The sequence below is a fragment of the Schistocerca gregaria genome, chromosome 10 (assembly GCF_023897955.1).
Source record: "Schistocerca gregaria isolate iqSchGreg1 chromosome 10, iqSchGreg1.2, whole genome shotgun sequence".
NCBI lineage: Eukaryota > Metazoa > Arthropoda > Insecta > Orthoptera > Acrididae > Schistocerca > Schistocerca gregaria.
In genome coordinates this window covers 130339542-130358109 of record NC_064929.1, presented here as the reverse complement: position 1 = coordinate 130358109, position 18568 = coordinate 130339542, and the positions used below count along the sequence as shown (strand labels likewise).

The following is an 18568-nucleotide window of genomic DNA, read 5'->3' as shown; positions in this document are numbered from 1 at the left end:
TGCATATCACACCATCTTCTTCCTGTCGGTTAAATTTCGCGTCTGTAGCACGTCATCTTCGTGGTGTAGCAAATTTAATGGGCATTAGTGTAAATATAATAGCGAACATACCTAATTACAATAATACACAAAATATGCATGTCAATTCTGAAATTACATCATTTTTGTGAAAATAAGTTTTCTTTAACCATTTTTACACCGATGTGAGGGAAGTCACGGATAATAATGTGCACACATACAGGTGCACTAGCAATAAGCTGACAGAGCTGTCGTTTGTGCTCAGGTGATGCACATGAAAAGTTTCCGACATGATTATGCCAGCACAACTAGAATTAGAAGATTCTGAAAGCAGAATGGTAATCAGAGTTAGACGTGTCCGACTTTCCGTTTCAGAAATCGTTAGGGAATTCAATATTCTGAGGTCTATAGTGTTGAGAGTGTGCCAAGAATAGCAAATATCGGACATCACCTTTCACCACAGATGATGCAGTGACTGACAGCCTTCATCTAATGACAGAGGAGAGGCAACACTTGGTACTAGTGGGCTGTGGCAGCAGACAACCAGTGCAAGTGTCTTTGCTAACAGCACCTCTCCTGGGCTCATGAACACATCGGTTGCATCTTAAAAGACTGGAAAACTGTGACCTGAGCAGATGTGTCCCAGTCTTGGATAGTAAGAGCTGACCCCACAAAGCTGTGAACCCGAGTTGTCAACAGGGCACTGTTCAAGCTGGTGGTGGCTCCATAATGGTGTTGACAGTGTTTACACAAAATGGACTGGGTCCCCTGGCCCATCTGAATCAATCATTGACTGGAAATGGTTACATTCGGCTACCTGAAACCATTTGCAGCCATACGCGGACTTCAATTTTTATGGATGACAATGCGCCATGGCACCAGGCCACAATTACTTTTAAGAGGTTTCAACAGTGTTCTGGACAATTCGAGCGAACCATTTGGCCACTCAAATAACGCAACACAAATCCCATCGATCATTTATGTGACAAAAATCGAGAGGTCAGGTAGTGCGCAAAATCCTGGACAGGTAACACTTTTACAATTATGGGCGGCTATAGAGACATAACGGTTCAATAACTCTGCAACAGCGTTCCATCTACTTGTCAATTCAACGCCACGTCAAGTTCCTGCACTACGCCCAGCAAAAGGAGTTGTTGTTGGGATGTTTAAGGGGGACTAAACAGCTAAGGTCATCAGTCGCCCATTCCAAAAAACCGGCGAACCAAAATTTACGGAACAGGTAAAACCCCAAGGGGGGAGGAGACGCCCCTCCCCCCAGTCACTGAAAGAACACCAATGTGGCAGCGAACACTAGAGACAAGAAGAGTACAGACGAACACTGGACAGAAAGAAACGGAAGAAAATAAGAGGGTCGGAGACTGGTTGACTGACCATGGGAACAAAAATTGGGAAAGAGTCAACCACCCGAATACACACATTAAAATCTGCAACCAATGGAACACTCGAGGACAAGATACACAGAAAGGGAAAGGGACAGGTCCCCCCTAAATGGAACCATAAAAAGGACTACCACGGATAAAATTTAAAACGTCGTCAGCCATGGAGGCATCGTCGCATAAAACCAAAGGCAACGTGCCCGGGAGATTAAAAGTCTGCCGGAGGGTGCGCAGGCGGGGACACTCCAACAAAATATGGGCGACCGTCAACCGGGACCCACACTGACACAGGGGGGGATCCTCCTGACGCAAAAGATGTCCGTGCGTCAGGTAGGTATGGCCGATGCGGAGCCGACACAGGATGACAGAGTCCCTGCGAGAAGCCCGCAGGGAGGACTGCCACACATCGGTCGTCTCCTTAACAGCCCGCAGTTTATTCGGAGAAGTCAGGCTACGCCACTCGTCACGCCACATCTGAAGCACCTTACGGCGCAACGCCAGCTGCAAATCACGAGCCGGGAGGCCGATCGCCAAAGTGGGGGCGTCGACCGCCCCTTTGGCCAGCCTGTCGACACGTTCATTCCCCGGGATGCCAACGTGACCTGGCGTCCAAACAAAGACCATCGAACGACCAGAGCGGGTAATGGCAAAAACAGACTCCTGAATAAAGGATACCAGAGGAGAAGAGGTATAGCAGTGGTCGATAGCCTGGAGGCTGCTCAGGGAGTCACTGCAGATGACGATGGATGTACCTGAGCAGGAACGCATATGCTCAAGAGCGCGCAATATGGCCACCAGCTCTGCAGTAAAAATACTGCAGCCAGCCGGCAAGGAGCGCTGTTCAACATGGGCAGCGTGAGCAAAAGCGTAGGCAGGACGACCATCCACCAGGGAACCATCAGTGTAGACAGGCTCACAGCCTGAAAATGAGGCGACGAGCGCAAGAAAACGGTGACGGAGGGCCACATGCGGAACCGAGTCCTTGGGTTCCCGTGCCAAGTACAGGAGGACGGACGGACGGGTCATACACCAGGGAGGCGTGGGTGCACAGGCCCGGAAGGGCGGCAGAAGAGGGAACGACCCCAGTTCCGACAGCAGGGACTGGACGCGGACAGCAATGGAAAGCCCAGACCTAGGTCGCCGGTCGGGCAGAGGGAGAACCCTGGCAGGGAAAAGCAGGCGATGATTGGGATGGCCCGGTGAGCAATGCACGTGGACAGCATAGTCGGCGAGCAGTCGGTGGCGGCGAATCCGCAGCGGAGGAACCCCGGCCTCCACCAGCAGACTATCCACGGGGCTCGTACGGAAAGCGCCAGTTGCAAGCCGAACCCCACAGTGGTGTATGGGGTCCAACAACGTCAACACTGAGGGCGATGCAGACCCATAGGCCAGGCTCCCATAATCAAGCCTGGACTGCACAAGGGCTCTGTACAATCGCAACAGCGTGCTGCGATCGGCACCCCAAGACGCATGGCTCAGGCAGCGGAGGGCGTTGAGGTGCTGCCAGCACTTTTGCATCAGCTGAGTAATATTAGGAACCCACGTGAGCCGGGCATCAAAGACGAGTCCCAAGAAGCGGCTAGTGTCCACCACTTCAAGTAGTTGACCGTCGAGGTAAAGTTCCGGATGAGGGTGGACCGTCCGACGCCTGCAGAAGTGCATAACTCGAGTCTTGGCCGAAGAGAACTGAAATCCATGAGTCAGAGCCCATGATGCCGCCTTGCGAACGGCTGCTTGCAGCCTGCGTTCGGCGACTCCCGTAGTCGTTGAGCTAAATGAGATGCAGAAGTCGTCGGCATACAAAGAAGGAGACACCGACGACCCCACGGCTGCAGCCAGACCATTAATGGCCACTAGAAATAAGGAAACACTCAACACCGAGCCCTGCGGGACCCCATTTTCCTGTATGTAAGATGAACTGGAGGCGGCACCGACTTGCACCCGGAAAGAGCGGCGCAATAAAAAGTTTTGAAGAAAAGCTGGGAGCTGACCACGAAGACCCCACTCGCGCAACGTAGCAAGGATGTGATGCCTCCATGTTGTGTCATATGCCTTCCGCAGATCAAAAAATACAGCAACGAGATGCTGACGGCGGGAAAAGGCCGTACGGATAGCAGATTCCAGCCGCACCAAATTGTCCGCAGCAGACCGGCCCTGACGGAAGCCACCCTGGGATGGAGCGAGGAGACTGCACGACTCAAGGACCCAACACAAACGCCGCCCCACCATACGTTCGAGCAATTTGCACAAAACGTTGGTTAGTGTAATGGGACGATAGCCGTCCACCGCCAGAGGGTCCGCACCGGGAACGATAACACCCTCTCGCCATTGCGACGGGAACACGCCCTCGCTCCAAATGCGGTTAAAGATGGTAAGGATGTGTCTCTGGCAGTCCCTGGAGAGATGCTTCAGCATCTGCGCGTGGATGCAGTCCGGTCCTGGCGCTGTATTAGGGCAATTGGCAAGGGCAGCGAGGAATTCCCTCTCGCTGAAAGGAGCATTGTATTTTTCAGAACGACGTGTGTGGAATGATAACGGCGTCCGCTCGGCGCGCTCCTTTAGAGAGCGAAAGGCAGGAGGGTAAGTTGCAGTCGCAGAGCTCGTAGCAAAGTGCGTGGCAAGGTGGTCAGCAATGGTGGCAGCGTCCGTGCAGACAGCGCCGTCCAGGGAGATTCCAGGGACACCCATAGGGGACTGGTATCCATAAATCCGCCGGATGCGGGACCACACGAGCGACGGGGAGACACGGGAGCCCAAGGATGAAATGTACCTCTCCCAGCATTCCTGCTTATGCCGTGCAATAAGACGACGGGCCAAGGCACGGAGCTTCTTAAAGGCGATGAGGGTCTCCAGAGACGGGTGCCGCTTATGACGCTGGAGAGCCCGCCTACGGTCGCGAATAGCCTCAGCAATCTCCGGCGACCACCAGGGGACAGACTTCCTCCGAGGGAGTCCAGAAGAGCGAGGGATGGCAGTCTCGGCCGCAGAAATAATTGACGAGGTCAAGACACGGACCACCTCGTCAATGTCACCCTGTGGGAGAGAAGCAATGGTGGCAGCGGAAGTAAAAGCCGGCCAGTCAGCCCTGTTGAGAGCCCAGCGGGGCAGGCGCCCAGAAGAATGACACTGGGGCAGTGACAAATAGATGGCAAAATGGTCACTACCACACAGATCAGGATGCACTCTCCAGTGAAGGGATGGGACAAGTCCGGGGCTGCAAAGAGAGAGATCGATGGCCGAGAACGAGCCATGGGCCACACTGAAATGCGTGGGAGCACCGGTGTTCAAGAGGCTAAGGTCGAGCTGAGCCAACACATGCTCCACAGCGCGACCGCGGTCATCGGAGACAGTCCCACCCCATAGAGGGTTGTGGGCATTGAAATCGCCCAGAAGCAGCAATGGCGGCGGGAGTTGAGCCAGCAGCGCAGCCAAGACATGTTGGGGGAGTTGCCCATACGGAGGAACGTAAACAGAGCAAACAGTAATAGCCGGCGAGAGCTCAATCCTGACAGCGACTGCCTCTAAAGGCTTCAGAAGGGGTACTGATGAGCTACAGACAGAGTGGTGAACAAAGAGGCAAACTCCACCTGAAGCTCGTTGACAGTCAACGCGGTTCTTATAGTATCCCCGATAACCGCGAAGGGCAGGGGTCCGCATTGCTGGAAACCAAGTTTCCTGAAGAGCAATGCACAGAACAGGGGAAACACTCAGAAGCATCCGGAGCTCAGGCAGGTGGCGGAAATAACCGCCGCAATTCCACTGGAGAATGGAAGCAGGAAGGGACTGGGAGGGTGTGAAGACGACTAAGAGGCAGACGGCGCCGCAGAGTCAACGGCCGCCACTGAGCGAGAGTAAGCTGTGTCCATAGGAGAGGTCCCCGGGGGTTCCGTGAGGGCGAGATCCGCGGCAGAGGCGAGGATCTCCACCGCATCCCCAGAGCCAGAGCTATTGACAGCAGGCAGTACTGAAACTGCCGGAGCGTCCTTCTTCTTGGACACGTTCCGGTCCTTCTTCTCGCGTCTGTCCTTTGGCTTAGAGGGCTGGGAGAGTTTCTCTGAAGGAGCGTCGGAGGCTGACGACGACGCAGAAGCCCTACGACCAGCAGGTGGATGAACCTTCAGCCACTGGCTGACATCCGGCGGGGTAGCAGAAGAAACAGAAGAAGGGAGGGCCCCGAGGGACCCCTTCCGCGAGAGAGGAGCCGGCAGAGACAACGCCGGCGGAGACGACGTGGGCAGAGAAGGGGGAGGGGGAGGGGGAGGGATCGAGCCCCCTGGTTTTGGAGCAGATGTCACTCCTGAAGCATGTGCGGGGGGAGTGACAGAAGGGGGTTTGCCCCCAACTGCTAAGGGGGCAACAGAGGAAGGCTTGCCCCCAGACACGAGGGAGGCAGACAGAGATGGACGGTCCCGAGAGCCAACTGAAGGCGGCACAGAGGAGGCGACAACTGCCGCCCGCGAGGGCGACGATAACGTAGCTGCAGCATAAGAAGTTTGAAGAGGGACAGGATGCAACCTTTCAAATTTCAGTTTTGCCTCGCGATAAGTAAGCCGGTCCAGGGTCTTAAATTCCATAATCTTCCGCTCCTTATGAAGAACGGGGCAGCCCGGCGAGCATGGAGAGTGGTGTTCCCCACAGTTGACACAGACAGGCGGAGGCGCACATGGAGAATCGGGATGAGAGGGGCGTCCGCAATCTCGACATGTGGCGCTGGATGGGCAACGGGAGGACATATGCCCAAACTTCCAGCACTGGAAGCACCGCATCGGGGGAGGGACGTATGGCTTGACGTCACAACGGTAAACCATTACCTTGACCTTCTCAGGCAATACAGCACCCTCGAAGGCCAAGATAAAGGCACCGGTGGCCACCCTGTTGGTCTTGGGTCCTCTGTGCACACGACGGACAAAATGCACACCACATCGTTCCAAGTCAGCTCTCAGCTCGTCATCGGACTGTAACAAGAGGTCGCGATGGTAAATAATCCCCTGGACCATATTTAAGCTACTGTGGGGAGTGACGGTAACAGGGACGTCTCCCAGCTTATCACACAAGAGCAACGCCCGTGACTGGGCTGGGGAGGACGTCTTGAGGAGGATGGACCCATTCCTCATTTTAAACAAACCCGCCACTTCCCCAAACTTATCCTCCAGGTGTTCCACAAAAAACATAGGCTTTGTCGAAAGAAAGTAGTCACCATCAGTCCTGCTGCAGACAAGGTATTGTGGTACATAAGGCTCCTGCTTGGCACTAGATCTGCGTCCCTCCCATGGCGCAGCCAACGAGGGGAACGACTGAGGATCATATTGTGCAGCATCGAATTCAATTTTGCCTCGCTTAGAGACGCTGGTGGCAGTGCAACCACCAGCTTTGTGAGATTTATTGCGCTTCATTGCGCTACATCCGCCCAGATGCCACCTACTCCGAACGAGGGCTCTCCCCAAGGGCGCCACCCAGCCAAAGCAACGGGTACCTGGCCGATATCCCATTGCCCGGAGTCCCCGTGCCCCAGACAAGATGGGCACATACTCCTTGGCATGCATGGGGAGGAAACAGCTCTGGCATCTGTAGTGCGATCCCTGCGTGGTCAGGGGGCTACCACCAAGAGGGTACATGACGACCCCACCACAACGGACTGGCTACCGTGCTGGATTTTAGGTGTTGAAAGGGTCCACAGTTGCCGTGGGCACTAAGAAGGGGATTGCGCACAAGACGAGGAGGCAACCAAGAAGACATGGGGTGTAAATCCCCCCACACAACAATAGATAGCATGCAAGATGGAGGTGCACGATGGACCAATAGAAAAACACCACGTAAGGCATCCTTCCCCAAATGGCACGCACTAACAACGGAAATTTTGAAAATGGCAGGTCAAACCCAAGTGGGGACCATCACATAAGGCCGAAACTTTGAAGACTCCTTTTAGTCGCCCCTTACGACAGGCAGGAATACCGCGGGCCTATTCGTACCCCCGAACCCGCAGGGGGGGGGAGAAAGGAGGTCCGAAACCACATTAGGAGGCATCCCATCTACCACCTCAGTGCATGTAAGACAATTTTGAAACCTCATAATTTGAGCAAAAATAAATTTTACTTACGCATTTCATATTATCACTTTGACACCCACAGGTCTCATACAAATTTTTCGCTAGACGCCAGCAGCGCTAATTTGGATCACTCGGCTTGTCACCGGCCGCTTGTCACCTTTCCGTTGATCACAAGCTTCAAACACATTGACTTTTGTGTGCTTTAATTTTTTCAGAAATCCTCTATTTTGTCGTATCATCCCACAAACTCGAATTTTCTTTTCAAGTAACTTCACTGCAAGTTCTACACTGTTATAATACGCTACTGCCCATTAAAATTGATACACCACGAAGATGACGTGCTAAAGACGCGAAATTTAACCAACAGGAAGAAGATGTTGTGATATGCAAATTATTAGCTTTTCAGAACATTCACACAACGTCGGCACTGGTGGCGACACCTACAATGTGCTGACATGAGGAAAGTTTCCAACTGATTTCTCATACACAAACAGCAGTTGACCAGTGTTGCCTGGTGAAATGTTGCTGAGATGCCTCGTGTAAGGAGGAGAAATGTGTACCATCACATTTCCGACTTTGATAAAGGTCAGATTGCAGCATATCGCAATTGTGGTTTATTGTATCACAACATTACTGCTCACGTTGGTCGAGATCCAATGACTGTTAGCAGAATACAGTATCGGTGGGTTCAGGAGGGTAATACAGAGTGCCGTGCTGGATCCCAATAGCCTCGTATCACTAGCAGTCGAGATGGCAGGCATCTTATCTGCATGGCTGTAAAGGATCGTGCAGCCACATCTCGATCCCTGAGTCAACAGATGGGGACGTTTGCGAGACAACCATCTGCACCAACAGTTCGACGACGTTTGCAGCAGCATGGACTGCCAGCTCGGAGACCATGTCTGCGGTTACCCTTGACACTGTATCACAGACAGGAGCACCTGCGATGGTGTACTCAATGATGAAACTGGGGGCACGAATGGCAAAATGTCATTTTTTTGAATGAATCCAGGTTATGTTTACACCATCATGATAGTCGCATCTGTGTTTGGAGACATCACGGTGAACACACATTAGAAGCGTGTATTCGTCATCGTCATACTGGCGTATCACCCAGTGTGATGATATGGAGTGCCATTGGTTATACGTCTGTCACCTCTTGTTCGCACTGATGGCACTTTGAACAGTGGACGTTACATTTCAGATGTGTTACGACCCGTGGCTCTACCCTACATTCGAACCCTGTGAAATCCTACATTTCAGCAGGATAATGCACAACCGCATGTTGCAGGTCCTGTATGGGCCTTTCTGAATACAGAAAATGTTCAACTGCTGCCCTGGCCAGCACATTCTCCAAATCTCCCACCAATTGAAAACATCTGGTCAATGGTGGCCAAGGAACTGGCTCGTCACAATATGCCAGTAACTACTCTTGATGAACTGTAGTATCGTGTTGAAGCTGCATGGGCAGCTGTACCTGTACACGCCATCCAAGCTCTGTTTGAGTCGATGCCCAGGCGTATCAAGGCCGTTATTACGGCCAGAGGTGGTTGTTCTGGGTAGTGATTTCTCAGGATCTACGCACCAAAACTGTGTGAAAATGTAAGCACATGTCAGTTCTAGTATAATATATTTGTCCAATGAATACCTGTTTAATTCTTCTTGGTGTAGCAATTTTAATGGCCAGTAGTGTAATTATCCATGTAGAGGTGATGCCACTTTCCACACGAAGGTTTCAATACTTCCATCACTGTTTTTGCTAAAGGTTGTCCAACGCTCGAATATACCTTGAATGAGGAAATGTATCCCGTACTCGAATCACACAGCATCCAACATGTATCTCAAATTTTGTAATTTTTGATGGACTGTAAACTTTAAAATTTAACTGTCCACACCACAGTATCATTCCTTCATCAGTTGAGATGTTTTGATTTACATTAAAAGTTTATCTAAACTTTTTGGAAAAAATAATCTATTACGAATTGCACTTTAAAAGCCGGTTGTCATTATCCAATTTTTTGTTGTTGGAAAAGTGTAAAAATGATCATATTTGTCTGAATCAGTTGCAGGACATCGTTTTGCGAAATATTGGTGTGTCTATCAATGGATTCGTTGACCAGTAATCATCAATCCTTTTTTTTTTACAATTCCAATAAGGATAACAAGCCCAAACCATTTTCTAAGTTCAGGTCCCATCACATAGACAAATTTGGCATTTTTTAAATCCAGTTTCCTTCTATTGCAATTTTGACTGTAATACCTGTTGGTTTCATTGCTAATATATTCAAATAGATTGTTCCCAATATATAATTCTACAATATCCATGATGCTATGTGTATCTTTGGGAAATGTGTGTGGACCCGGAGATCCTTCAAAGTTATTATTGGTCCTCAGTAAATCATAATCTGTCTTCTTCACCTGATTCATCCCAATCAGTTGGCAACCATAGCATTTGCCAAATTCTTCTTTCACTTTCATTTTTTTGATATCCAATGCCTTCTTCCCAATCTGCCAAGTCGTCCAGAACGTCAGACAATATGTCCCCACATTCATCGCAAATAACTGTATCGTCTCTTTCGTCTGCCATGATTAAAGTGCCCAAGTACTTATAAAAAACAAAAAACTTGACGACGTGTGTAACTTCTTGTTACCTAAACAAAACACCAACAGAATGAAAGAGATACTAAACTGCTGTCACCGGCCACTGTGCGGTACTATGCACATGACAGCAATGTAGCATTCGTCGGACAGCGAAGTGCTATTACAGAGCCGATTGTTATGTTAATAAAACCTGCATTATAAATACAAATGCAAAAAACGTTCTCGTACAACAACTTTTCTCAAATCACAATTTAAACTGAACAGGTGTGAAATGATAATTAAATTGACACCCTAGCTGCAAACAGGTGTTGATATACTTCATTGGGGACATGAAAATGTGTGCCCCGACCAGGACTTGAACCTGGGATCTCCTGCTTACATGGCAGATGCTCTATCTATTTGAGCCACTGAGGGCACAGAGAATAGGCGCCTGCAGGGATTTATCCCTTGCATGCTCCCCTTGAGACTCACATTTCCAACAAGTCCACACCACTACATTCGTAGTGCGCATAATAGATGTTTGCCCTTCACACTCAGCCGGAGATCCCAGGTTCGATTCCCAGTCGCGACACACATTTTCAACATGTCTCCAATGAAGTACATCAATGCCTGTTTGCAGCTAGGGTGTCCATTTAATTATCATTTCATTTTTAGCAAAGCTACATGGTCATCTATGGTAACTGTTCTTTCGGGAACAGATACTATTGTCACATACTGAACGGGTGTATCGTGTTCATTGGCAAACAACAAAAGTGTACCATTGAGCAGTTTCATTACAGCATCTACCTGCACTAAGAAGCATGCATTTGGCTGTCTGCCTGCATCAAGGCTAGCGGTCTTACTTGAATTTCTTGGAATAAGACAGTCCCGGTTGTAAACTCTTTTTTTATTTACAGGCATTAACAGACTTGCTTAGGAGTGAAAAATGACAACAGTGAGGTATATGCAAATTAAAATGGGGAAATGGAGTTAATATAAAAGTAAAAAAGAGGAAACGTTCCAGGCTGTTTCTACAATTAACCATAACGTGGACTTATGTAAAAATTAACGTGGAAAACCCACATTCGTCCATAAATGCCCATGTATGGCATTAACGTAAAATTTTACAAGGAGTCCTGGACGGAGAAACTATGACAACCAAAAAAAAATTTGCTAAATCTTACATAACATGGGAGCCAACTGCGTTCTGGCATACACAGCATGGAGCATTGCATACAGATGTCAAGTAGCAGATAATGTGGTCAATCGCAGGATACGTCAGCTCTCGAGGTTGACCACATAGGCATAGAGCCGTAGAGGCAATATTATACAACTGCACTAGCAGGAATTTTACGTTAATGTCTGGACACTACACAACTTTGCAAACAAATAAAAGTCTGCAGCGGTCAGGTCTAGCGAGTACGGATGATCGGACAGCATGGCAATTGCGTTTTTTGTGCAATAGCGTGCACCAACAGGGATGAATGTGCAGGTGCATTATTGTGATGTAAGAGCCATGAATTCTCATACCACATTGCAGTCAGTTTCCTTCTCACATTTTCTCGCATGCATAGCGACACGTCCCTGTGGCACGAATTTGTGATGAACTAATCCGTCAAAATCAAAGAAAACTGTCAACACGGCTTTGACATTTGACCTGACCTGAGGAGCTCTTTTTTGGTCCTGGAGAATCTTTCCTGACCCATTGTGAAGACTGAACCTTGTGATATTATTGGGCTATCCGTTGTATGAAAGCTGTGAGTATCCTTGGAAAGGCATTCACCTAGCTGTGTATTAAGTGATCAACTTATGAGATAAGACCTATTCTTTGAGAGACATTTGTTTTATACAATTTACGTAAATGTAAAGATGCACATCTAGCTCTGACGCTAATACATCAATTGCGCAGTCAAAGAAACATTTTAACAGAAGCTGAATTGAATGTTCCGCTTCGATCTAAATAAAAGATGACAGTAAAAAACCTTTGTAGATCTTCAGATTTTATCGAACTTCTGCTTGTAATGTGAAAGCGTAAAGGAGGTCGTCTTTAAGCCATCAAAGTGAGTGGTCTTGCCAGCGTGCAGACAACACTATTAATTACTAAAATTCAAGAAATTTATGTTTGATACTGTAAACCGGCAAGTTATTGTTATGAAGGTGTTGAATGGTGCAGGAGTTGTCTCAAAGGAAGGAGAAAAGTAATGACTGTAATTTGTGACAAAAACGTGAACCAAGAAGCTAACACAGGACGGGCTAAAATCTGATCACACCCTACCTTTAGAAAATTACGTATGTAAGTTATACTGTTTATAAATAAGCCTTAATAGCTTGTGAGAATTGTTTGAATATATTTAGTGTTTACCAAATTTCTTATTCTATTATCTTGCTTTTTTTTTTTTTTTACCTCCACGTCATATTTTTATAAATGTCAAACAGCCTTTACTACAGCAGAGGATACTGAGGCATCCTGGTCGTAGACAGAAGGCCGCTCCTTGTCTTCTATATACAACTCTTAACTGCCCTATTTATTAATGATTTCATTTGCAAATGCAATTTTTTTATTGTTCATTGTTAAAGGTCCCTTAGTTAATTATAAGATTCATACTGATTACGTAAAGAAATACGGGTTGTTCTTTTCCAAATAATAGAAGCCTTTGTGTAATCAAAAACTTGCCTCCTCCTGACAACGATCAGGAGCCGATCAGAAGATGGACGTCTTCGACCGCTTTCGTGTTTCTTGTGGCAAAGCTGTGCCAAACTGCAAACACGACATTCTAGTATGAAACACTATATTAAAACTGAAAAAAAATTGAAATATATTTAACTTATTTGTTTTCTTTAATCATACTAGAACCTTTGTCTCAGCATCATAACCGTAGACCCACTTCTCATCACCAGTTATGGTTCTCTTAAAAAACATCTCGTTCTCATTTGCTACATCCAAAAGCTCTTCACAGATTGTGATACAAAAGGTCTTTCTGATCTTGACTCACAAACCATGGAACAAACATGGCAGCAACACGATGAATTCCAAGATGCTGTGTCAGGATTTCAGGCCATTATCCAACTGAAATGTTACATTCTTCTGCAATATCTTCTGATGGTCAGTCTTCAATTGGCACGCACAAAATTAAGTTGACGTTCCTGACAAGAGCGTCGTCGGTAGACGTCAAATGGTGTCCTGAACGAGGGTCATCTTTAACATCCATCTGGCCATTTTTAAACTGTGTGAACCATTCGTAACACCGAGTGCAGCTTAAGCATTCATCACCGTTGCCTTCCTCCATCATTTGGGGTGTCTCTGTAATGGTGTTTCTTTAAATTCATGCAAAATTTAATGCAGATGTTTTGCTCCTCTAACTCTTGCCATCTCAAAATCAGCAAACCGTGAGACACAGCATTCTACTCAATACAGCACTGAACAATAACTGACACACAACAATGACACATACATATGAAACACAGATGCATGCAGGGATGCCAACCACATTTCACTCCAACACACCACTGGGGCAAAATCATGAATGTTCCAGAGTTTTTTGAGCAGACCTTGTATCTCAGAAAATGCTACAAGAGTGGCAAAATCTAAAGAAAACCATTAGCCAAATAGTGAATATGGACAAAATTCATCTGACATTAGATGTGCCAAGTAACAGAACTGTTGCCATGTAAGGTGCCTTATCTGTGACTGTAGAATCAAGTGGACATGAAAAAATTCACCACACTGCTGCCCTTTTCTGTTTTTTTCAAGTGTAAAATAATGTCAAAACATTCTGAAATACCGCCAATTGGTGGTGTTCATCTACATGACAAGGATGGACGAAGTTGGTATGATATTGTGGATTAACAGAGGATGGCGAGAGAAGGAAAGGTGCTTTATCCAAGAAGAATTGTCTTCTTGTGCTACATCAGTTTAGTACTTATCTGAAAAATTCTCTGAAAGAGAAATTGAGACGGGGAAAAACAGAGCTGCTTGTTATTCCAGGAGGACTTACTTCACAATTGCAACCCCTTGCTGTCTCAATAAATACAGCATTCAAAGTGTATATGAAAGAGGAATAGAACAAATGGATAATGGATGAAACCCATCATGAATTAATGCCAAACAGAGCTTCAAAATGACCTACATTATAACAAGTGTGTCAGTGGATAAAACAGACATAGTCTAGAGTGAATAAAAGCATGATTGTTAAATCTTTCAAGAAGTGCGGCATAAGTAACACTCTCGATGGCAGTGAAGATTGCCTTAAATATGAAGATGACAACAATGATGATGATGAAGGCAAAGAGGAGGAGGAGGAAGAGGAAGAGGTGACGAAGAAGGAGAAGAAGAAGAAGAAGAAGGTTCAGATAAGGATTTTTCTGAATTTTAAAGGTCAGTTTGATTTGATAAACTAAGAATTTTACTAGTCTGGTTTTGCAATCTAATAATAAAAATGGTAAACGTTATTATTTTTAAAAATTGCTTAAAATTAAGATGCATCTTATAGACCATAGCATCTTGTAGTCCTTTAAATACGGTATATAGTTTTTGAAATTTGAAGGAAACAGAACTCTGAATGGATAAGAAGCACGTGTGTTTAAAAAACCTGTTTTGGGACCAATTCTGTGCTTGGCACTGTCAATCAAGTGGAATAAATATTTCAGGAAGAATAAAATAAAAAATGAGAAAAAAAGGTGTCAATCATTTTATTTATCAATCGTATTAATACCAAACCACCCAAAAACCTAATGCAGTGAGTTATCTCCTACAAGACTGCAAAAACAATGAGAACAACAATTTTAGAAATTTAAGTTGGACATTTAGTAATTAAAAATTGTATTAAAAAATCGAACAAGATGCTCGAAATATGAGGCGTTCAGAAAGTCTCTCCGCAGTGCCTCGTGCCACAGTGAAATTACCAAAATGAATCTCAGTAAAAAACAAGTTATTAATTTATTGAAAATTCATTTTTACATACAAATTTTCACATTAAATGTTGAAAGTGTCCCACCTGTTATTGAATACACAATTCAATTCATCTAATCGTGTTTCCAAACACAAGCTGTAACATTTCTTCTGTAACAGAGGTGGATATTCCACTTTTCAAGTCATTGATTGATTTTGGATAGTGTTTATAGACAGTTGCTTTCACTGCATCCCAAAAGAAAAAGTCAGGTGGTGTTAGGTCAGGTGATCGCGTAGACCAAAGTCCCTGTGAAATTATGCGCTCACCAAAAACATCAGCAAGCAGTGACATTGAAATGCGAGCTGTATGTGTGGTTGTACCATCTTGTTGAAAATAACCATTCAGTATTTCACTTAACACAAGTTCTCCTATGAATGGGTACAGAATATCACAGGAGTATCGTTGTGCATTTATTGTTTCATTGAAAAATATTGGACGCACAATCATATGGTACGCGCGGCTAACAATCATACGGCACTGCGGAGAGACTTTCTGAAGACCTTGTACGTAACAGTAGACTAATGTCACGTCTGATCTCCTTTTGCCCGACTTAGTGCAGCAAATCAATGTGACACAGATTCAACAAGTCACTGGAAGTCCCTGCAGATATACTGAGCCATGCTACCTCTATAGCAATGAGTAACTGTGAAAGTGTTGCTGGAGAAGGATTTTGCGCACAAACTGACCTCTCAATTGCGTTCCAAAAATGCTCGAACGGGTTCGTGTCAGACGATCTGGGTTTCCAAATCATTCGCTCGAATGGTTCAGAAAGTTCTTCAAACCAATTGTAAACAGTTGAGGTCCAGTGATATGATGCGTTGCCATCCATAAAAATTCCATCACTGTTCACAAACACGAAGCCCATGAATGGCTGCAAATGGTATCCAAGCAGCCGAACATTACCATTTTGAGTCAACGATTGTTTCAGTTGGACCAGAGGATGCAGTCCATTGTGTGTAAACACAGTTCACACTATTATGGAGTCACCACCAGCTTGCTCAGTGACCATCAACATCTACATTTATACTCCGCAAGCCACCCAACGGTGTGCGGCGGAGGGCACTTTACGTGCCACTGTCATTAAGTCCCTTTTCTGTTCCAGTCGTGTATGGTTCGCGGGAAGAACGACTGTCTGAAAGCCTCCGTGCGTGCTCGAATCTCTCTAATTTTACATTCGTGATCTCCTCGGGAGGTATAAGTAGGGGGAAGCAATATATTCAATACCTCATCCAGAAACACACCCTCTCGAAACCTGGCGAGCAAGCTACACCACGATGCAGAGCACCTCTCTTGCAGAGAGTGCCACTTGAGTTTGCTAAACATCTCCGTAACGCTATCACGGTTACCAAATAACCCTGTGACGAAACGTGCCGCTCTGCTTTGGATCTTCTCTATCTCCCCCGTCAACCTGATCTGATACGGATCCCACACTGGTGAGCAGTACTCAAAGTATAGGTCGAACAAGTGTTTTGTAAGTCACCTCCTTTGCTGGTGGACTACATTTTCTAAGGACTCTCCCAATGAATCTCAACCTAGTACCCGCCTTATCAACAATTAATTTTATTAGATCATTCCACTTCAAATCGTTCCACATGCATACTCCCAGATATTTTACAGAAGTAACTGCTACCAGTGTTTGTTCTGCTATCATACAATCATACAATAAAGGATCCTTCTTTCTATGTATTCACAATACATTACATTTGTATGTAAAAGTGACTCGTTGACAACTTGGGTAGGATCTGCACCACACTTGAATCCTACCATCAGCTCTTACTGACTGAAACTGGGAGTCTTCTGACCAGGCCACGGTATTCCAGTCGCCTACGGTCCAACCGATACGGTCGCAAGCCCGGGAGCTGCAATGTCGTGCCGTCAGCAAACCCACTCATTTCGGTAACATGCTGCCGTAACCCATTAACGCCAAGTTTCGCCGCACAGTCGTAACTGATACATTAGTCATACGTCCCAATTGATTTCTGCGGTTATTTCGTGCAGTGTTGCTTATCTGTCAGTACTGATAACTATACGCATATGTTGCTGCTCTCGACGGCAGTATTTGTGGTGAGAGGTAATGCCTGGAATTTGGTATTCTCAGCTCACTCTCGACACTGTGGATCTCGGAATATTGAATTCCGCAACGATTTCAGTAATGCGATGTCCCCCGAGTCTAGCTCCAACTACCATTTCACGTTCGAAGTCTGTTAATTCCTGTGGTGAAGCCAGAATTGTGTCGAAAGCCTTTTCATGTGAATAACCTGAGTAGAAATGACAGCTCCACCAATGCGCTATCCATTTCGACCTTGTGTACGTGATACTAACACCACCTGTATATGTGAATATCGCTATCCCATGAATTTTGTCACCAAAAGAAAAAAAAAGGAGGAGGAAAAGCAACTGGACACCAAGTAGTTGATGTGTTATGTGATTAACGGACACATCAACTAATTTGAAATGACTGCTAATGTTTTAAACAGAGTCCTCCTCCACAGCTGACTGGTTAATGTAACCACACATATACAAACAGAACTATACTGTTAAGTAACTGGTGGTTGAATAAATGAATACTGCAGTTTAAATAATCCAAGTCTTGAGCACTTGCCTATGAAAGGCGAAGGCCCCGAGTTCGAGTCTCAGTCCGGCACACAGTTTTAATCTCCCAGGAAGTTTCTTATCAGCGGAGACTCCGCTGCAGAGTAAAAATCTCATTCTTGAGTCGTAGTCTTATCTACGACTTATCTTAGAAGAAAGATTAAGGAAAGGCAAACCTACGTTTCTAGCATTTGTAGACTTAGAGAAAGCTTTTGACAATGTTAACTGGAATACTCTCTTTCAAATTCTGAAGGTGGCAGGGGTAAAATACAGGGAGCGAAAGGCTATTTACAATTTGTACAGAAACCAGATGGCAGTTAGAAGAGTCGAGGGGCATGAAAGGGAAGCAGTGGTTGGGAAAGGAGTAAGACAGGGTTGTAGCCTCTCCCCGATGTTATTCAATCTGTATATTGAGCAAGCAGTAAAGGAAACAAAAGAAAAATTCGGAGTAGGTATTAAAATCCATGGAGAAGAAATAAAAACTTTGAGGTTCGCCGATGACATTGTAATTCTTTCAGAGACAGCAAAGGACTTGGAAGAGCAGTTGAATGGAATGGATAGTGTCTTGAAAGGAGGATATAAGATGAACATCAACAAAAGCAAAACGAGGATAATGGAATGTAGTCGAATTAAGTCGGGTGATGCTGAGGCAATTAAATTAGGAAATGAGACACTTAAAGTAGTAAAGGAGTTTTGCTATTTGGTGAGCAAAATAACTGATGATGGTCGAAGTAGAGAGGATATAAAATGTAGACTGGCACTGGCAAGGAAAGCGTTTCTGAAGAAGAGAAATTTGTTAACATCGAGTATAGATTTCAGTGTCAGGAAGTCATTTCTGAGAGTATTTGTATGGAGTGTAGCCATGTATGGAAGTGAAACATGGAAGATAACTAGTTTGGACAAGAAGAGAATAGAAGCTTTTGAAATGTGGTGCTACAGAAGAATGCTGAGGATTAGATATGTGGATCACAGTATGAGGAGGTATT

The 18568-nt window shown here is 45.9% G+C and overlaps 1 protein-coding gene across 8 annotated transcripts in view; it reads right to left on the bottom strand.

The window, feature by feature from the left end:
* Positions 1–18568, bottom strand: part of LOC126293193 (uncharacterized) — a 98647-nt gene that overhangs the window by 66812 nt on the left and 13267 nt on the right. The gene's annotated exons all lie outside the window — the stretch shown is intronic.